Source organism: Artibeus jamaicensis, unplaced genomic scaffold (genome assembly GCF_021234435.1).
Source record: "Artibeus jamaicensis isolate MK-2021 breed Jamaican fruit bat unplaced genomic scaffold, CSHL_Jam_final contig_233, whole genome shotgun sequence".
In the NCBI taxonomy this organism is placed as follows: domain Eukaryota; kingdom Metazoa; phylum Chordata; class Mammalia; order Chiroptera; family Phyllostomidae; genus Artibeus; species Artibeus jamaicensis.
In genome coordinates, this window is record NW_026521486.1 from 30,282,919 (window position 1) to 30,305,491 (window position 22,573).

Consider the following 22,573-nt stretch of genomic DNA (forward strand, 5'->3'; position numbering starts at 1 on the left):
AGGAAATCCCCAGATTGTGCCATGCATTGGATCCCCAGAATTTACTGGTCTTAACAACCATAAGTTTGTACTCTGACCACCATCTCCCTATGTCCTTCACCCCTTGGCCCTTGGTAATCACCATTCTCCTCTCTTGTTTCTCTGAGTTCAGCTTTTTAATTTTTATTTTGTTTCATTTTTTTTAATGTTGATTTTTTCCAACTATACTTGACATGGAATATTATATGAAGTTCAAGTGTACAGCACAGTGGTGGGACATTTCTCTAACTTACAAAGTGATCCCCCAGAGAAGTCTAGCACCCACCCGGCCCCAAACACAGTTCTTACAAGCTCCACTTTCTTATAAGTGAGACCACACAGCACTTGCCTTTCTGTGTCTCACTCCGTAATGCCTTCCGGGTCCACCCAGGTTGTCACAAATGGCAGGGTTTCCTTCTTCCCCGTGGCTGGTCAGTATTTCCCTGTGTGTGCGTACAGTCATGTGCCACGAGGGACAGGGGTGCCATCTGAGAAGTGCATCACTGAGGCAGTTTCACCACGGTGTGAGCATCGTCGTGTGAGCACTCGCACAAACCCGGGTGGTGCAGCCTCCCGTACCCCGAGGCGGTGGCGCCTAAGTTGCAGACCTCTGCAGTGCGTTACTGTGCGGAATGCTGTGAGCAGTTGTAATGAATGCAATGGGAAGGACTTGAGAAACATTTCTCAACTCAGTAAACATACAGTATAATGAATGTTAAAAAACGGTCCCCATAGGGCACTTGCCATGAATGGCTCCTTCAGGACTGGAAGTTGCTGTGGGTGAGTCAGTAAGTGGAGCATGAGTGTGGAGGCCTAGGGCACTGTGGGCACTGCTGCGGACTCCATGAACACCGGGCACTTAGGCTGTACTCCGTTTGTAAAACAACGCGAGATCACATCGAGTGCGAGAGAATGATGCGACAAAGAGGCTCAGTAAACACGAGATGTGTGAGGTTACTGTGGGTGAGCGTGGTGTGCTGTTGTGCAGCAGGCTTTTTGGTTTGTAAGAGGGTACATTCTACAATAAAGATTAAAAGTATAGCACAGTAAATACGTAAACCAGGAACAGTTGTTTATTATCATTTTCAAGTATGTACTGTACATAGTTGTTTGTGCTTTTTATATGACTGGAAGTGCAACAGGTTTTTTTTAAATGTTTATTTTTAATTACAGATTACTTTCAGTATTATTTTGTATTAGTGTCAGGTGTATAGCATAGTGTTAGACAATCACGTACTTTATAAAGTGGTCCCCCTGATATGTCCAGTACCCACCTGGCACCATACACAGTTATCACGATATTATTGACTACATTCCTATGCTGTACTTTACATTCCCATGACTATTTTGTAAACAATTTATACTTAATGCCTTTATCTGTTTTACCCGGTCCCCCAACTTTCCTCCTCTCTGGCATCCATTAGTCTGTTCTCCATGTCTGTGAGTCTGTTTCAATTTTGTTTGTTTATTTTCTTTATTAGATTCTACATATGAGTGAAATCATATGGTATTTGTCTTTCTGTTAACTGGCTTATTTCACTCAGAATAATACCATCTAGGTCCATCCATGGTGTGTAGTAGGTGCTTTAAAAAATTTTCATTAAATTTTTTTAATGAATTTATTTTTACAGAGAGGGTAAGGGAGGGAGAATGAGAGAGAGAGAAACATTGCAAGAGAGAAACTGATAGGTTGCATCTTGTTCATGCCCCAAGTGGGGGTCAAACCTGCAACCCAAGCATGTGCCCTGTCTGGGAATCGAACCAGCAACCTTTCACTTTGTGAGATGATGCCTAACCAACTGAGCCACACCAGTCAGGGTCCTTTTACTATTTTGTAACCAATTGGTACTTACTTTCTTTACCTTGTTTTTAAAAAAGAGTATTTATTTACTTTTAGGGGGTGGGAGGAAGAAAGAGAGGGAGAGAAACGACAGTGTGTGAGGATCTCACGCCCCCAACTGGGGACCTGGCCTGGGTTGCATGTGCCCTAGACTGTGAATCGAACCAGCAACACTTTGGTTCGCAGGCCAACACTCAGTCCCCTGCGCCGCAGCAGCCAGAGCTAACCCTCTTTTTGTGGAGGAGTGAAATTAGTTTAAACACAGTCTGACAAGTCCCTGGAGAACTGCATGTCTCAGTGTTTTGCATCAAATCTCGTCTGACCTCAAAAGCCTAATGATGGTTTGGGGTGAAAAGCAGGAAAAGGGAGGGAGGCATTGGCACGGCTGTGAGCTGCCACGGGTTTCTCTGGATCTCTGGGGGTGAAGAGAAAGGGAACACTCAGATTCTTGGATGTACTGACCCAAAATGTGCATTTTAACAAGATTCCCAAATAACGAGTGTGTCTCTTAAAGTCTGGGAGGCATGGCTTTGGCGTATTAATTAAACCACAGGCAACTGAGGGGATCTAAGGAGAACCGTTTTAAATATTTATGTATTTCTCCATAAAACAAATATCTTTTAAGCATGTAATTTTTATGGGGCATTAGTGGCTTTGGCAATAACAATGACAAGAATAATATAATGAGCCAGTCACTGTATTTTTTATTTTAAGAGTTTTATATTTCTATTTCATCTTTGTTGTATTTTTTCCATTACCATGTAGTCCCCTTATGCCCCCCTCCCTAGCAATCACCACACTGTTGTCCGTGTCCATCAGTCCTTTTTCCTTTTCACTCAGTCCCTCCACCCCAACCTCCCTTCCCCCACGCTCTTAACTGTCATCTGCTCTCCATCCATGAGTCTGTCCCCATTTTCCCTGTTAGTTCGGTTTGTTCATTAGATTCCACATATGCGTGAAATCATAGAACCAGGCTCTTTGCATTATTTCTAACTCCCACAACCTTGAAAGGGAGGTGACGTTAGTTCCAGTTTACAGAGAAGTTGCTGGAGTTTGAGGTTGCATGCCTGTGATAAGTCAGCAAGGGTAACCGGGAGCTGTGATGGGAGCCTAGTCCCAGCCGACGATTCATCTATATTTTCACCAGTTCTGACCTAAAATCAGAGGGTATCAGATCTTGTACTTTGAAATGCTTGATTAGAAGATTTTATTCATTTTTAGAGTGAGGGGGAGGGAGGAAGTGGGAGAGAAACATCAATGTGTGGTTGCCTCTCCCACGCCCCCTAGTGGGGACCTGGCCCACAACCCAGGCATGTGCCCTGACTGGGAATCAAACTAGCAATCTTTGGGTTTGCAAGCTGGTGCTCAATTCACTGAGCCATACCAGCCAGTAAAAATGCTTGATAATGTTAAAGCTTATTGTTGATATACAAAACAAAACCCACACAAAAAATGGGGAAGATGATCTGGTGACTTATATATGTTCAGTGCTGAAGCTTTGCATGGGAAAGAAATGCTGATAGGACAAAGGAGAAATCTCCAAATGAAAATGTTAATGCTTCTCTGTCTGTATCAGATATAATAAATGGAATAAAATACTCGTTTGCCTAACACTTGTGGAGAACTCAAGTAAATTTAAACACAGTCTGACAAATCCCTGGAGAACTGCATTTCTCAGTTTTTTTCCATCAAATCTGTTTTTTGAACGCGAAAGCACATGATGATTTGGGGTGAAAAGCAGGAAAAGGGAGGGAGGCATTGGCATGGCTGTGAGCTGCCATGGATTTCTCTGGATCCCCAGAGGTGAAGAGAAAGGGAATACCTCTGTTCATGCTTCCCTGCAGAATGGGGCAAGATGATGTTTCTCACCAATCACAGATCAACGGGTTCCAGTCAAGAGAGTCCTATCGGGGGTCCTGCTGTGTCCCTGCCTCCTGGTTTGCCTGGAAAGAGAGATTCCAGTGGCAGGCACCTGACACAATGAAGTGCCCTTCATTTCCACATGAGAGTATGGGAGCATGTGTGTTTGCTGGGCAGTAAACGTAGTTTTCAGTGTCATCATATTTTCCATTGCTGCGAGAAAGACCACTCGTGATTCTAGCACCCGGAATCGTAGAAAGTTGTTTCCTTATTAGCCAAAAGAAAAAAAAAAAGGACCATGATAAAACTGACCTGTTCAGGCGAAGCAACAAAGATGTGTGGTGTAGATGTGATCGAAGCTTTCCTGAGGCTGCGAATTTGGGGTACCCACATGTAGCTTTGTTTAGAATTGGCATCAGTTTCAGGAGCTTGCTTTCTGTTTGAGAGGAAAACTGGCCTTTTGAAGAAGTGTGGTGCACACGCTCTTAATATAACATGAAAGGAAAGGTTTTTCGTGCCAAGAAATCACTCACGGGAGGTGGGATTTTTAAAACAAATCTGGTGGCAAGCTTTTTTCCTGTGAAAGCTTCAGGGAAGAATGAAATAATCTAAAACTGTGCTCCTGGCAGTCACCATCAGCCCTTCAGATGGAGTTTGCTACGCTGTCCAAAAACACAGACACAAACCTAGCTTGTAGGTCTTCTGTTTGCAGAGTCAGGTGGTGTGCAAAGGCTGCTTCCCTGGCTAGTTGGGATAGCTCCCAAATACTGGTGATGATTTTTAGATTTATGGCAAGCTCTAGATCTGCCTGGAGACATAGCATGTTGGAAAGACGAGGTGTTACATACATCTAGAGGCAAGTCACCAACCGATGCTTCTCAGTGTGAAGTTCAGGTTCAGAACTGCAAGGGCAGGCAATTCAACCATGAGGGAGAAACGAGCTCCTCTGGAGGGTTTTGGTTTTTGCTTTATTGTTTTTTCTATTTTTCTTTTTTTTTGCCTTATAAAGTAGTATTTAATTTTTTTCCTCCTTTAATTTTATTTTTCAATTGCAGTTGACATTTGATATTATTTTGTATTAGTTTTAGATATGCAGCATAGTAGTTAGACAATCATATACTTTATAAAGTGGTTCCCCCAATATTTCAAGAATTCACCTAGTACCATCCATGGTTATTATATTAGCAATTATGTTCCCTATGCTGTACTTTATATCCCAGCACTATTCTGTAACTGCCAAGATGTACTTTTTAATCCCTTCACCTTTTTCACCCAGTCCCCCTTCTTTCCTTTCTCACATTTGGCTCTGTAACTTTTTCTTAACTACTGGCTCCATTGACAAGTACCAGTTTTCTTAGGATATCTCGATGTTGCTAGAAGTTTAGAACTTTCAGACTTCAATCCCTAGCCTCAGGAAAACTCTGCACGTGGTCGTATTTGCAAGCTTCCTCCCCCCATCTTTTAAAATGGAAACACACTGTTTCCATCTCAGCCCTGATTGCTTGACCTTCCATATCACTGGAGATTTGTACAAATAAAAACGGCATTGCTGCCTCTGCATTCTTTTCCCAGTTCCAGTCTTTTATCCATTTGGAGAGGCTGGCTGCCTGCTGTTAGCTGTGCCCCTTTGACCTTAACCTTTGGAGAGAATTCAACAAAGGCAAGAACTCAGCCAAAGAATTAAACTAGATCAAACTTCTGAAGAGTATCCAACACACAATACTGGGCTTTCTATCATTCTAAATAAGGACCCCAATAACCCCTGAAAGTTACTTCCCTGAGTGAGACAGCATGATGGGAAATATGAGGCTGTTACTATTTTTACATTTCTTTTTAATAAGTAATATCCTCGGGTAAAGAAAGTAATTATTTTGTTCATATTGGAAGCAGTAGCTATCATAAATCCCCCTCGTTTTCTTTCCTTTTTTTTTTTTTGACTCAATACAACCCAATTATATTTGAAGTTTGTTTTTACTGTCACAAAACTCAGAGTTTAGCTCTCTAACCAAGTACATGGAAATTGATTTTAGATTTATGACAAATGCTAGACTCCTCTTGGGTAAAGAATGTATAGTTATTTAAATATGAAAAGCAATCTCGAGGGCATTGTGTGGGAACCGTGCTATTTAAATACTCTTATGCTGGGGAGACTTTCTTTTACAGATCTTCTTGGCTTCCTGTCCTGGAGATTGGAGTCTCGTTCCAGAGGGACAGGGGAGAAATTCTGGATTAAAAATCAAGAGATGTCAAAGCCTAACTCAACATCTATGGTGAATTTGCTTTGGCATCTCGGGCAAGGCATTTTTCTCTCCCTCCACACCTTAGCAAAATAATCTGTAACGTGTTGGAGCTGAACTGATACAGTGAATGTAAACGCTCTTCTTTCATTTTTTTCCCACTGCAGTGTCCTCCTATCAGGTGGAATCCTACGTAGACTCACATCAGATAGATAATCACTCTGCTTTATAAGATACTTCATGAATTCTATGCCTGATCTTAGCCAAACGGCTGAGAAGTGATGTATGAATTCTAAATTATACACTTTACTGAGAAGTTAGGCAATGAGAACAGAGGCCATTTGGGTGTTCTTAAACCACAGAAATGGGAGTTGTCTGAGTTTCCTAGGGCTGCTGTAACAAACTGCCACAAGCTGGTGGCTTTAAACAACAGGAAGTTTCTCACTGATCTGGAGGCAGGAAGTCCGAAATCAAGGGCTGGCAGGGAGGGCCCTTCTCCCAGCAAAGCTGAGGGGAGAATACGTCTGGCTTCTCAGCTGCTGGTGGTTCCCCGCAATCCTTGGCTTGTAGCAGCACGTCTCCAACGTCGGCCTCACTTTCTCATGGTCGTTCTTCCCTCTGTGTTTCTCTGTGTTCTGTGCCTCTGTTTTTTGTTGTTGTTACAAGAGCATTTGGTTTAGGGCCCATCTTAATCAAGTATGACCTCATCTCAACTGGATTCCATCTGCAAAGACTCTAGTTTTAAATAAGACCACATTTATTTATTTATTTTGAGAACAAGAGCCACCTTTATTACATGAGCTAAGATAGGAGGGAGGAGGAATCATTCGCCTTCCTGGGCCTTGCTTTTCCTCAGCTAGAACTCCAGCTCCTTACCCTCCGGAACAGGGCCATCTGCTCGGCCTCCTGGGCCTGGTCTTGGAGCGATGCACGCGAGCAGCTGGCCCTGGCGCACCTGCTCCTCTAGGAGATGGCAGACTGTGTCATTCTTTGTCCACTTACTTTTGCCTTCATTAGTTCATTCTCGGATGTGCTCTGACTGGGGATGGAACTCTCAACCTTGCCATGTCAGGGCGCTGCTCTAATTAACTAAGCTACCCAGCCAGGGCTGTTGGCATTGTTTTCCCTTTCATCATATTTCTTCTGAATTTCCTTTGATCATTTTTTTTTTTTAAATTCTCTTCCTCCTCAGGAGTCAGCTGGGCCCCCTTCTTGTGGCCCAGGGGCACTGCATAGTTGCCAGTGGGCACGAGGCAGTTCTTTACTAGCATCTTGGTATGGACCAATTTGTTGCTGGATGCATTGTGGACAAGGTCAGTCATCCTTGTTTTGCATATACAACACTCCAAGCCCCGGGAGAAGCTGCCCACGTCCAGCCCCAAGGCCCTGGACTGCTTGCTGCTCCCCCGAATTCCAACCGTGTGTATACTGCGGGGCCAATCCTATGACTGGCAGCAGGGCACCAGCTCATAGCTTCGCTTCTTGTGATGGGGTTGCTCTTGCCCCACTGTCTTGTGGTACTTGTGCCAGTTGTCCAGCCCCAGCTGCAAAAAACTACCTTATTTTCCAGACCATAAAACACACCTAGTTTTAGAGGAGGAAAATAGGGAAAATTTTTTGAAGCAAAAAATGTAAAATATTTAATAACATAAATAACATAGTATTTCACCAATGTAGATGTAAACAGAACTCAACAGCAGCATTAACAACCATTATTCCTCCCAACTTTGGGGGGAGAAAAACAAAATGCATCTTATCATCTGAAAAATAAAGTAAAGAAGGTCACATGTATAGGTACTTGATGTTAGACTCTCCACGTAACATTTTGGGGGATGCAGTTCAACAGTAGGGGTTGTAGATGACAGTGGTAGTGTTCATGTTAGTGTCAGTACCTAATGTATTTCTGTATTCTGTTCGGTAGCACCAAATGAAGAGAAATCCTGGTCTACATTGATAAGAAATTATGTTATAATTAAAATCTTTTAAAAATATGTCATCTTGCAATCTTAATCTCAATCCCTTCTATTAAACTGATCCTGAGATCTGAAAGAGCCACGTTAGGAAATTTACTCGTCCATGTGAAATTTCTGAGAATGTCCTAAAAACACAGCCTCCGTCCTTACTGGAGAGGTTTCACATTTTAAAAGGAGTTAATGAATGGACTTCTGAAGAAGCAGAAATCACCATTATATTTGGCTGACACGGTGTTTTTAAATGTCACAATACCCTGAATTATTCAGTGGTGCCATTTGAAAACATCTCGTTAGCAGCGTGTTCAGTCTGACATTCCCTCAAAATTTCAAATGAGTAAAAATAGTGTTATTTTGTATTTTGATTCTAAAGTTGGTTTCAGTTTTGTTGCTGACACTTTCTCTGCCTTTCTGAGCAGCAACGTGGAGACTGAGGACTGCCAAAATGAGCCCATTCAGCTGGTTAAAAATAGCGTATAATACGGCAGCTGGCACAGCTACCTTACATTTGAGAGACATTTAATTAATGGACTTTTTTTAAGACAAAAAAAGTTATTTATATTTTTATTTGAGATATCTGTTCCAGAACCTTGTCTTGAAACTACTAAAAACTTCAATGTAAACATGTACTTTCTGAAATTCACCACCCTTATCATTAAAATAACTCTGAAAAGTCCCCAGTTTAAAGACTATGCCTTAGTACATTTGACAGTTTTTATGAGTTCATCCAAATTCTTTCGAAATGCTGCACAGATAACTAACACGACTACAAGGACCACACACGTTTCAGCCACTGCTTTCATGTCACCGAGCTCTTTCACGTCAGGACAGACATGGCTTCATTTTTTACAAGTTATTCAATCGTATAATTATAATCTAATCTAAAAACTTAATTCTTTTCTCCAGTTTCGTTTTATCTAATAACTCTTCCTTGGGGTCGTTTGTGTGATTCTGGAGGAAAAACAAGCAAAACAGAGCTCAGCAAACCCACATTTTCATCCCAGCAAATCATTAAGGCTGAGCCTTAAAGGAATTCATCAGGGCCGTATTTTGCAGTGTGTTTTAGGGTTTGATCAGGGATGCTAACTAGTGTGGTACATGCTCACAAGGGTGGTCTTTGGGAATCTGTGGGGGCGTGTTTGGTTGTCTCAACCCCTAAGGATACACCTGGCACTGAGTTTCCTCCAGCCGATGATACTAGGCAACTTGCACCGTCTCACCTTAATGCCAGCAGAAGAAGAGGGTAATTTTGTTTTTGTAAATGTCTGTTTATTTAACATACCTCCGACTTTAATAAGCTGCTTCTGATAGAATTTGTCTTTTCCTGACTTACAACCTCGGATGGTTCTGTTAAGAAGAAGCTGTCCTGGTCAGATTTAAATTTTGTCCACGTACAATTTTGTTGATGACACTGAGTAGTTCAATGAGGCAGGAATATCTGGGCCCCTTACTTTGGGAATGTTTGTGTCTGGTTTCAAAATCAGGTCATTCAGTAGCACTAAAGACGGTACTATTTCACTGCATGAAATAGGAGAAGTTGAGCGGCTTCAGTCACCTTGAAGCGGAGTGGGGTGACGGTTCTCACTGTGGTTCCGTGTGAGACTGGCAGGCAGCTGCCCCCATTTCCCGTGTTGCTGCGGCGGTGGGTGTGGCTGAGCATTCGCCGGTCAGGGCGGAGTTGGCACTTTTTATTATGAAGCAATCTACTTTTAAAGATAATTACTGTATTTCACCGGAAGAATTTTTTTTAAAACTTAAACAAAATTATCCAAAATTTACATGAAAACTTAAGCTTCGGTAATCATTATGTCTTATGTTACCTGTTTACTGAATGGCTCTCTGACGAGAACTTGCACTGAGCGCAGGCAGCAGAGCCTTATCTGGCCTTTAATGAACTGCGTGAACGGGTTCAAGGCCCACGGCCTGAATCCGGCCCTTCACCTTGTTTTACATGGCCCAGCACCTTGTTTCTACCCGGCAGCAGCACCGAGCTCTCGCTTAACAGTTACGGAGTAGTTACACGTATACAGTGCTAACGTTATATTCGGCCCTTTGAAGGCAACCTTGAGGCTGATACGGCCCCTGGTGAAAATGAGTTTGACATTCCTGTTCTAGGGTAAGTCTATTCCTCCATATAATTTTTAAAGGATTTTATTTATTTATTTTTAGAGAGAAGGGAAGGGGGGAGAAAGAGAGAGAGGAGAGAAACATTGATGTTAGAGACAAACATCAATTCGTTGCCTCTTGTGGGTCCCCAACCAGGGAACTGGCCTAAAACCAGACATGTGCCCTGACAAAGATTTGAACCAATGACCTTTCACTTTGCGGGATGATGTCCAACCCACTGAGCCACACCGGTCAGGGCTACTTCCCTCACATAATTTTATGGGAGAGTCTGTGTGCAAGTCTGAATTAAAAAAAAGATTGGTACAGAATCACTACCTACTAAGTGTATTATAAATATGCTGGTGATGGCTAAAAATCTGTAATTCAAGGTCTGCAGGCAAATGAAGGGACTTGATTGGAAGTTAGCACAATGGTGGTTCCCAGCGTGTTCAAAGTTGGCATTTTTAATAACATTTAAAAACTAGTTGAATTCTTTATTGCTTTGAAATATTCCATTTACTTATTTTTAGAGAGGAAATGGGAGAAGAGAGGGAAACGCCGATGTGTGAGAGGCACATGGATTGGTTTCCTCTTGCACACCCCTGACTGGGGACCTGGCCTATGATGGGAATGGGACCGATGGTCCCTGGGCTCACAGGCTGCCTCTCAAGCCTCTGAGCCACACCAGGCCAGGCAGAAAAATAGTTAAATTCTATAGCGGCTGATTTCTGACCATGGTGGCTCTTAGCCAGCCTAATGATATTCAGCGTGGTCCAGTTAATTTCATTGTTTTCTTTCTTCGTAGTCCAATCTTGTCATTTCCATGTCAGCTTCAGTCTGAGCAATTTCAGTACAGACATGGACCCTCTTCAAGGTGTTCTCCTTGTCTCTCATCCAGGTCCCAATTCTAACCTTTCCAGGGCTGCCACAATTGCCATTTGATATAGCTGTGGAGGGAACGCTTCCTGTCTTGGGCTTCCTCTGGCTTGTTTCACTGGGAGAAGGTGGCAGGGGGCAAGTGGAAATAGCAAATCTGCCTGTGCATTTAATTAACACCGTACAATGTGGCAAAAATTATGGCTCTCCAATTGGTTTGTGTCTTCTTTTACTTAAGTCAGGAGTTTCATGCTGTAGCTTTATCGTGTGTGTATCTTTGTCATACAGGTGGCCTCCTGGCAGGTGGACATCCATGCCGATGCATGTGGGGACCATGGAGATTTCTGGGTCTCCTCCATCCCCTTAGGAACTGTTCTTTGGTATGGATACTCATTATTGACTTCACTCTCTTGCCTCCTCATAACCCAAAGTGCTTCATCGCACTCAGCTTTCAAAATATTCCCAATTTGGAACTGAATACATGTTCTCTTTACTTTGGGATTTCACAATGAAAGATTTTTCATGTATAGTCTTCCTTCCCCTGGTGACTGGCCACAATGCTGCCACTTCTCAAATAGTGTTTCCGGAACATCCGATTTAAATAATTTATCTTCCATCATTTTCGCTGCATCCTGTTTTATCTTCTTAACAGCATTATTTGCTTTTTAATATCTGAAGTGATCATATTCAGTTGTTTACTTCTTTATTTTCTATATTATCTTCTTAGAATTTAAATGTTTTGAAAATAAGATCTTTTTCTCCCTTGATTGACATTGTACCCTGGGATTCCAGAACAATGCCTAGCACATAGTTGGAATTCAATAGATATTAGCCGAATGAAAATAGAGTATCAAATAGTTCTTTTAGGCCAGATTTTGAGTTCAAGAGCCTGATGTTTACTGGGCCACAATATTGCCTGGTTGGTTATCTTTCCATTCCCTCATTGTCAATATTACCTTTTCCCACAGTGACTGTTGTAAAAATTCCCGGTCTTTCTAGAACCCTAAGTACATCTAGCTCCCATTCACGTCATGCCTTCTGAGCTCTCTATTGGTTTTGATAGTTTCTTAAATTTGCTTGTCTTTGATAAACTAGACAGCTTTGAGGAGTACTGGTAAGGTATTTTGTAGAATATCCCTCACTTGGGTTTATTCCTGATGTTTTTCTCATGACTGGATTGGCATTATGTTTTTGCCACAGAGGTAAATGTTATTTTCATTTCATCATGTCAACAGCATGTACTATCAACATACTCATCGTTGTTGATGTTGACCTTGATCGCCCGGCTAAAGCAGCGTTTGCCAGATGTGGCCATTGTTTGCTGGAGGTTCCTTAAAGTGGTTCATTCTCTTTAAAGAGTAATTTGGCAATGAATAATGTACTAAATTTTAGACATTTCTACCCCAGTAATCATAATTCTGGAATTTGTTCTACAGAAATAATTCCAAAGAATAAACTCATTGTAAAGAGATTTTCTTAAGCTCTCTATTTATTAGAGAAATAAAACCTACATCAAAAAAGGGGGAAATAAAGCAATTTATATTCTGCTAACTTAGTGGACTATTTTGCAGTGATTACAAATGATAGTTATGGCCCTGTCTGGGTAGCTCCAGATGGGTAGAGTGTTGCCCTGATATGCCAAGGTTTTGGGTTTGATCCCTGGTCAGGGCACATGCAAGAATCAACGAGTGAGTGAATGTATAAATAAGTGGAATAACAAATCAATGTTTTTTTCCTATCTCTTTATCTTTCTAAAAATAAAATTTTTAAAAAAGAAATGATTGTGAAGACTCTGTGTGTGTAAATATGAATTTCAAGTAAAATCTTCAAAAGATAAAGTTTTATAAATAAAGGTTAAGTTTATATAATAACAATATCTATATTTTGAAAAAGCCATAACAGTATAAACAATAATACTTATAAGAGTTGGTTATCAGTATACTTTTTGAAAAGGAATTTTAATAAATCTACTAGTAAAAATATTTATTTCTTTGATATTGATGCATGTTTTGATAAATTGAAGAAGATATTTTCTTCCTGAAAAGAACTAATAGATATTATAATTCAATAGATATGATAGTATCTGAAATAGCTAACTTGTTTTAATGAAACCTAAAATGCATTTATTGAATTCTTTCCTTTTTTGTTAATTCACACATATTTCAGAGAAAAGTCCATTCAAACACCAGATTCAACTTTTAATTTATAAGAATGCTGACTTGGAAGACTTAGTGTTCTTTGCCTAAACATCTTGCTTCTTAGATATTCAGAACACTCCTGCTTTGCTAAGAGAAATATAAACTTCCCATGGTTATTGTTGGGAAACCTTGTCACGTTTTCATGATGACAAACATGTTGTGACATCCTTGAAAGGCACAACATCCTGGCTCACGTTTTATCAAGAGAAAAGGGATAGACAGGGAGGGTCATGTAAGAAGACCTTGCGTGCGAAGAGAATCTAAGATCTAGAAACCAAGAAAAATAAAAAGTCCAGGAATTTACATCAACTCAGGATGGCGATACAGTGATAGTACGGTGACGCCTGACAGGCGAAGCTCTTGTCGTCTTATATGTCCGATTAATAAAAAGGTGAGAGCAATAATGACTACCTTAAACAATTAAAGAAAAGAAAAATTCTAAAACACAACTCATGAAAGCCTATGAAGAATGAAGGAGGTAGTCTTTCGAGGCCATTTCAAGTGATGAATTCAGTCTTAATTTTGGCTTAATTAGCAATTAACACCAAATATTTACTTGTTGGCAAGAGGCCAAGGCAAAACATGCAATTTGTTCAAAGCCGGTCGTCCTTTCACTCTGGTGCACATAATGGGGATCCGAGTATAATTACCGAAGATCGAGAGACCATTCTTTTAAACATTGTATTTTCATTTGATACTTTGGCTAGTAATACTGAGCATGTTAGATGAATACTTACATGATGTGTGGTATCACTTAAATGAAAAATAGTGAATTTTGTCAAGTTGAAGAACTTGCAATTATATGAAAATGTAAAGTTCTTATTTTCCTTTTAAGTCTCATTTGCTTAACATGTAAAATAAAATCAAAATTTTTGTTGCCAAGTGTTTTTCCTCCAAAGCTTTTAATGTGCATTCATTAAAAAAAAAATTCAGCTAAAAAGACCAGAAATCCTTTGGTTTATGCTCCCAAAGAAGAGGAGAGTTGTGAGGGAAATCAACAAAGATGACAATTTACAAACATGACTTCATCTCCGCACTTTTGAGAAGACGAAGAGTGAGTCATTACAAAGTTTTGGGAGAAAGAGTGCCTGGTGGCCGGATCCTTCAAAGGGTCGGGGGATGACATCCTAGAGACCTCCACTTTAGGTTGCTGGGGTTTGCATTGCAGTCACAGCATCACTGTTTTAAGGCTTCATTCTCCTTGAGCATTCTCCTCGCCTAGAATAGGCACATATGGCCTCCAGATCTCCTCGCCACCTGAAAATGACTATGAACAACAGCCAGATCTTTCCTGTCCTTTATAGAAAAAAATGTTTAGATGAGCATTTTTTTCTCCTCCATTAACCTTTTCTCTTCTGAAGTTTTATATGAAGAGAGACGTTCTCTAAATCATTCATCTGAATGAATTGATCGTATAGTGTTTCATGCATATCACACAGTCATAGAAATGTCTTCTCAGAGACACACTGACCTCTGAGAAATGGCTGCCCTGCTTTTTTTTCAGAGGACTGAAACAGGACTTAAAAAACATGTCCAAGAGTAGTTCTGAGATGTGGCTGTTGTTTAGAGACCCCAGGTCTGCCCAATGGTTTTGCTTTAAGGCCGCGACAGATTGGGAAGGTAAGGAAGATAGGTCCTAGAATCGTCTCTTCATGAACTCACTGTGTAGCTGCTTTTTCTCTCCTGGAGTGAAGAACACATTGGTTTAACATAAATGATCTTCAAAGCATTTTCAGTCATATGGCTTGACTTCATTTTCTACACTATCATCAAATCTCCGCTCCTATTCTTGGTCACCTGAGAATTATTTCAGTCATTTATTGCTGCATAACAAACCACCTCAAAACTTAGTGGCTTAAAAAAACATTTTATTATCACTCATGATTCTTTGGCTTGACTAGGATGATCTGGGTGCTTCTTCTGTTCTGCGTGATGTTGGTTGGGGCTATTGGCATTTGAAGATTCCAATAGTCTAGAATATCTAAGGTTTCTTCTTCATTGGTGCTAGCGGTTGGCCTGGAGCTCACCTGGCTTGGTTGACCTTGATTTTCCTTAATTTGGCCTCTCCGTGTGGTTTGGGCTTCTTATAGCATGCTTCCTGTGTTTCAAGAGGAAGAAAGTATGATTAGCCAGTTCTTTTAAAGCTGAGGCTTGTAAGTCCTAAAACATCACCTCTGCTATATTCTACAGTTGAAAACAGGCACAGTCCTGGCTGGCGTGGTTCAGTGGATTGAATGCCACTGGCCTGTGAACCAAAAGGTCAATTCCCTGTCAAGACACATGCCTGGGTTGCAGTCCAGGTCCCCAGGTCAGGGCGTGTGAGAGCCAACCAACTGATGTTTCTCTGGCACATTGATGTTTCTCTCCCTCTCCTTCTCCCTCCCTTCCTTTCTCCGAATAAATACAATCTTTACAAAATTATTAAAAAATAAGAAAAGAGGCACAGAATGAGCTTAGATTCAAGGGGAGGGTAATTAACTTGATCTCTTGATGAGCCGCAGCACCTGCACACAGAGAAGAAAGGAACTGAAGGGGGCCCTTTTTGACACTACCTACCACATCCATCTCCGGAACAAAAAAACTGTATCCCTTCTATATACAGAGTATAGTTAGCCTTCCTTCAACACTTTCTTCTCGTTACAGCTTGGTCTCAAATTTTAGTATTTCTTTATCTGATTAGGTTCAGGTGGGCTGCGGACTGAATCTGTGCTCCCCATCCTCCCAAATTCCTGTTTAGAAATCCAGTTCCCGATGTGATGGTATTTGGGAGGTGAGGAGGCATTTGGGAGGTGATCGAATGGAACCTTCACGAATGGGATTAGTGCCTCCATAAGAACTGAGGTCAGAGAGCTATCGCACTCCTTCTCCGCCTTGTGAGGACACAGTGAGGAATCAGCTGTCTGCAGCCCGGAGCGGGGCTCTCACCAGAACCTGACATACTGGCACCATGACTTTGGACTTCCATCCAGACTCTGGAACTGTGAGAAATAAATTTCTGTTGTTGAGTGGCCACTGAATTTATGGCATTTTGTTGTAGTAGCTGAGCAAGGGATTCTTGGGTGTGGTTCCTTAGGAGCAGAGCCCTGTAAACAACAACAACAAAAAAGACAAGTGGTTCAGTACTCACAGGTCCAGCGTATGATGATGAAAGAGGTTCTGTCTCCTGGGCGCTGGGCAGACCCTCTGAGTCACAGCATCTTTTCCGTAAGAAAGGGCGTGTGCCTGCTTGTGTCTGACATTCTCACCTCGGTTCCTTGCCTAGAGGCCTCTGCCTTTTGACCATTTGACTGCCTTTGACCATTTGGTCCAAGCTTTCAAAAACTTTGTAGGCTTCCTACATACGTCCTATGTAACCTGTGTGTCAAGTTACGATTTGCTCTTTTAGGTGAAAACCACGCTTACCAATCCCCTCCTACTTGTGCCGAGAAACAGGATGTTGTGGGAGCAATGCTCTTAAGGTTCTTAGTAGTCCCTGCGGTCCATTTGAGGTCTCTGAGGCACCACCTGAAATATTTCTGAGGCTTAACAAAGAATCTTACAGCTACGCTTTTTGGGGTGTGAGGCATAGTGGCAAGGTTTATTGGACCGAAAACAAAGGACTTCTCCCAGTTACCTCATGCGTCGTCTATAGCCAGGTGGCTCAGTTCTGTCTCATCACAGCTACACTCTTAATCTGAACCTCACCCTGAGGCTGCATTTCACTAGTCGTGTTAGCTCCATTTTACAGATGAGGAAACTGAGAAGGTTAAATGACTGTAAAATATATACACTGCTAATTTCCTGCCTTCCTGAAATTCAGGACCTAATGAAGCATCAGAAGTAGAAGTAAATAAAAAACAAGGAAGACTCTGACTAATACAAACCTGATATGCTGACGAGTGAGGGAAAGGCAGATGAGGCAGACTTCCTGGGGGAGGTGGCACTGCATCTGGACAGACCTGAAGAGGGGGAGCGAGGCATGTCAGGCAGAGAAAGCAGAGGGGAAGAAATTGAACCAAATGAGAAAAAGAATCTGTTCTTGGAACATAGGGGACCTTTCTGGGGTAGATAGTGGTGATGGTGAGGCTAGTGAAGTGTAGTGAGAGATATAATGAGAAATGTAGGGTTGGGCGAATTTTGGAAAACTTGCAATACTAGAATGAAGAGTTTGGATCTAGTTGTACAAGAATTTGGGCTTTTTCAGCATGACTTGCTAGTTCTACTTGTTGCAGAGTCAGGCAGACCTGGATTAAAACCCACCCTAATGCCTACCATTTCTGTGTCTTGGGGCGAGTGTCTTAACTTTCTAAGCTTCAGTTATCTCATCCTTAGTGGGAACACCTGCCTTAGGAGGTTGCTGTGAACGTCAAATGGGATGGTATAGACCAACCACTTAGGGTAAATTAGGCCATGTGGTAAATTATCAGTTAATATCATTATACATAATTATTATTGAAATTAAAAATAACTGTTTTTGTGTGAATTGTGTTCCCCCAAATTTGTATGTTGAAGCTCTAACCCTCAATGTGACTATCTGGAGAGAGACTTTAAGTAGGTAATTAAGGTCAAAAAGGTTGGGGTACTAATTTGAGAGGACTGGTGTCCTTAGAAGGAGAGGAGGAGATACCAGGGACGCACAGAGGAAGGGCCATGTGAGGACAAGTGAGAACGTGGCTTGTGACAGAAAGGAGGGCCTCACAAAAGCACCACCTCAACGGTACCTGAGTCTCGGACTTCCAGCTTCCAAAACTGTGAGAAAATAAATTTTTGTTGTTAACGCTGCCCAGTTTGTAGTATTGTGTTATGCAAGCCCTAGCAGACGGATACACTGCTTAATAACAATAAGCTTGATAATAAAAAATAAATTTAAAATCTTATTCTTTTGTATGCCACCAGAGCCAGTATCATAGAAGTTTCCTTTCAGCAAGATGATGAACAATTTTTTTCTAGTAGCCTAAGACTACGATAGTTGAAACATAAAGTATTATGTTTCGGCTTTGAGAATTCATCGTCATATCCATTGGTAAGTTGGCTGTCAATCCGAGGCGACTGCCTTGCACGTCTTTAACCCGCCAGCAAAATAGTCCAGGTTTGTTCACGGGGTGGCAGCGCCCAAGAGCAGCACAGAACAAACTCCAATAAAGAAGCACCTTTTAAACTTCTCCTTGCATCACGCTGGCCAAAGCAAGTCACCTGAGTCAAGCATCATGACATGGACTCTACCTTCTGGTTGGAGGCAAAGAATTTGAGGCCATTTTTGACGTTTGTTACACCTTTTAAATTGCCTACAAAACAAGACCTTCTAAAGTCTGAGCTGCTCTGGCTCTGTTGGCTAGTCACTGGGCTACATGAACCCTGACAAGTCTTACTGGAGTCGGATATAGTTATACATCTTATTTTAAGCATGTTCTCAAATTTTCTTCTTACATGTCACTGATGCTGCAAACAGTGTTGGAACTTACTTTCGTGTTTGTTCAGGAACTGGTAAGAAAGCTCTCGAGTCAACTTGGAAAGAGTCGTTTCTTGTTAATCATGGGAATCAGATGCGAGCTTCACCAGTGGAGATAATGGTAGAGGGATGAATAATCTCGGACTTCTAGAACTGAGATATTGTCCAGTTTTATGGACAATACAGAAAGTACTTTGGGTTTTCTTTATTAAAAAGAACACTTTAGATGGTTCTTTTGGCTCCTGGCATTTCAGTGTAGCATCACTGAGTTGCAGAATGCCGTCTCCCCCTGTGTTCTGTGGATGGGGCTGCAGATGGAATCTCGGCCAGGAAATAACACATTCAGGTTTCCAAGAATTTTCCTCCCTCCAGTTACAGGGTGACCAAGGTCCTCCTGCTTATCTGTGAAGCTGACCTGTCTTTTGAGAGATTTTAAGACCTGGGGGGATTTATTCTCTCCTTTGGGTCTGGTGCATTCCCTGAGAGCAACGGATGGTTTAAATGGGGTCACTGAGGCACTGAGCTTGCTGGAATGGTTGGAGTTTAGATTTTATAGTGTATAGGAAAAAAACTTCTTGATGCAAATCCTTTGCAAGGTTGGATTTTTTTTTTTTTTTTTTTTGGCTGGTAAAGGCTTTATTGTTTTCCTGTGGCCCACAGCTCAGCAGAGGGCTCCAGGAAGTTACCGGGTTGCATGGTGGCTGCAGGGGGAGGATCAGGGAGAAGCCTGACACCGGGCGTGGCAGAGGGGCTCCTCAAAGGCCACTGGGCTCCCCAGGCTCCTCGCTATGCTTGAGCCTTTCTAAGAGCCCCTTACCGGCAGAGGGACTCCCCTCGCTCTGCCTGGGAGCCGCCCAGCAGGCGGAGCTACCCAGGTGGTCCCCATCTTCTGGGTGAGTTTCCCCCTCACTCCCGGGTAGTGGCTGCCCCTCCCGGAGACCAGGAGATGAGAGTCCCCAGGCCAGAACACGGGGTGTGCAGATGCTCAAGGGTCTGGGTCTTCTCCTGGGACACTGTGGCTTCCTTGGCGTCCCGGGTTTTACCCGACCTTGGGTGAACTACACACCTGGAAGAGGACAAGGCGCTGCCTGCAGGTGTTGCATCGCGCGTCTCCACCAGCTCGTGGCAGCAGCGGAAACAGGATACGCGAGAGAGGTGGGTGCAGGGCGCCCGTTGAGGCCGGTTGTCCTGACTGTTGACCGTGGCTTGCGCCTCGGTGGCATAATTCTGAGGAATCTGGGAGCTCGTGGCCGGTGGGCATTTAGGAGTTAAGGGCAAAAAACGTTGCTGGCCAGTCCCCAAGGCAGAGGGTTTTGAAGAAGATGGGCCTGGAGGTTGGCGCTGGAAAGGAGGTTGGAAGAACGGGCGTCCTTGGGTATGTTCTGTCCAAATACTGTTGAAGCCAGAGAGATCCTGGGGACTGCTGGTCGCGCTGCCAGCTGGAATCATTTTCGAGAAACTTTCTCAGGACTGGTTTCCCAGAACAGGAGGTATATATCCATCCAAATACTACACATATCAGGACAGGTTTCTCACGCCCCCGTCTGCCAAGTTGTAGAAGATACATTCTTTAAGCATTCAATTCAATCTTTTGGTTTGTTTGTTTTCAAGTGCTCTTTTTTTAAATTGAATTTATAGGGGTGACATTGGTTCACAAAACCATACAGGTTGGCTGCCTTTTGACTCAGTGATCCCACTTCTGGGGATATATTGGAAGAGGCCCCAGACCCTAATTTGAAAGAATATGTACCCCTATGTTCAATGCAGCATTTTTTAAAAATAGCAGAGACCTGGGAACAATTTAAGTGCCTATCAGTAGATAAGTGGATAATTCAATCATTTGTAGCACTTTCAAAAACTGTTTCTGCGATGGCTTTTTGAATTGTAAACACTCTTGTGTTGAAAACACTGATTCTTTTACCTGCCTTAAAAAGTGCTTCCCCCTTCTTTTGGAGAATTGTGATGCTTCTTTAGCCCAGACAGTGCTTTGGGTGAGGCGGACTGACTTCACCACAGAACAGGCCCCTCACAGACAGAACCCTCTTTTCCTGGCCAGAGAGCTCCATCAGCAATGGGAGAAATTTGCTGGACCAGAGACTTTCCCTAAACTTTTGTTCTTTAATTTTTAAAATTTTGCATGAGAGGCATGAGTTCTGTTCCCCATGGTCATGTGAGGATAGTGCTGGATTGCAGATGAGATGTGCAGCCACATAATGTCCAGGAACAATCTTTGCGCTCTTCCTCTCTGATGTTACTTCCCCGGTGATACTCTAGCAGGGGCGTCCAACCTTTTGGCGTCTCTGGGCCACACTAGAAGAAGGAGAGTTGTCTTGGGCCACACTTTAAATACACACACACTAAGGAAAACTGATGGTCAAAAAAAATGTTTTAAGTAAATTTATGACTTTGTGTTGGTCCTCATTCATGGTCATCCCGGGCCACATGTTGGCCATTCTCATTGCCTTGAGAAGATGAGAACAAGAAATAACTGAATCTTAGGGTTTCTTTCCCCTTTGCTTCTTCCAAACAGGGTTTTGAGATTCAAAAGAGAGGGCCTAACAGAATTGAGACACAGAATTTGTACTTTAGCTATACCGTTAGCAAGAAACTTGAGAAAGAATAAGATAGCCTAATCTATACCATTGAGGAGACCAGAGGAGTCCACCTGGGCTGGGGGGTGTGTGGTGTTGTTTATAGAGTTGGCGGGGGAGAGGCCGCAGCTGGGGGAGGTCCAGGTGGAGGTGAGTTGGGGCAGCATTAGGAGCGTGATGAGTTTCACTGGTGGCTGTCTTGGAGCCAGTGGGAGCCAAGTTGGCACTTGTAGTTTGTTCATCATCCTTCAGCGATGCATCACCTGCTGTGTCTGGATTGTACTTTTGGAGGTCAGCTGCCCACCCTCTGAGACGTTGACAAGCTCTGTTGAGGTGACCGGTCTGTACAGGCCCAGGATCCAGCGCAGTTCTCTGTTTTTCCCTCTTTTCTCCAATAACACGGGGGCGGGGGGATCTGAAGATCCAAGAGAATGAGTTCCCCGCCCCCCCTCCACAGTGAGCAGTCTTCTCAACTCCATCTAATAAACAATCAGTTCTTTTCCTATTAACCAATTGATATCACCTGTAAAATTCATGCATCGAGATGGGCTCCTCTCTGGCAGGACAGTGTTGACAATAAGAGGCCACAGACTTTCCCACATTTACCCTGAAAGCTGAAGGGTGGAAGGAAAGGGAAAAGCTGTGGAATGTCCGCACAGTGGGTCAGGGCCTGAGGCGGGCTGGGAGCACCGGAACAGTGAAGGTCATCAGCGGAGCCCACAGAGGTTTGTAATGTCCAGGGGACAGTCACATTGGGACTTCGTAAACTTGAGTGGACCTGAAGAATCTGGCAGAGCAGGGTTGTATCCGTGCCACCCAGTTAAAAAAGGAAAACAAGCTGGGGAAGAATGGGAGCAGAGTGCTCAGGTTACATAGAAATTTCTGGATTTTTTTGGAGAACATTGTGGGTTAAATAGGATTTTATGGACCTACCTGGGAAGCTAACGATTATTTCTATGAGAAAATGTATTCCAGTTGTGAACTGTGGGTATCTGGAACACTTCTCCCTTTGTCACAACTCCAGGAAGACTCCCAGGAATTTCAGTTGCCCCTTACTCTGACCCGAGGTGGGAACTATACCCTGTAAGCTGAGGCTCACAGATAGAAGCAGGAACAAGCCTACCCGAAATACACATGGTGGTGGACGGGGGTGGTGACTTTGATCTCCATGGACAAAGGGAATTTTACAGCAGTGAGGGGTTCTCTGGTGCCTGGCTCACATCCGTACATATCTTTATGAAAAGTAAATAAAGCTTAGAAAACATGGAAACAGAACCCAGAGTCCAGGACTCGGTGGGCAAGTAGGCCAGAGGGCACCTTCCGGAATGGAGGCCCCGCTGGTCAGGGTGCCAATGGCCGACTATGTCATCGAAGCTTGGACTACTGTCAGAGCCTGCTTGGCACCAAATGCAGTACTGATGTAGGATTGCCTTTCCTTTTTGTTATGGG

General features: G+C 42.8%; 1 pseudogene; it reads right to left on the minus strand.

Annotated features, from left to right (window-relative positions):
• Nucleotides 1–6,778: 6,778 nt before the first annotated feature.
• On the minus strand, nucleotides 6,779–12,222 carry LOC119042812 (40S ribosomal protein S8-like; annotated as a pseudogene).
• Between the last annotated feature and the right edge of the window lie 10,351 nt (nucleotides 12,223–22,573).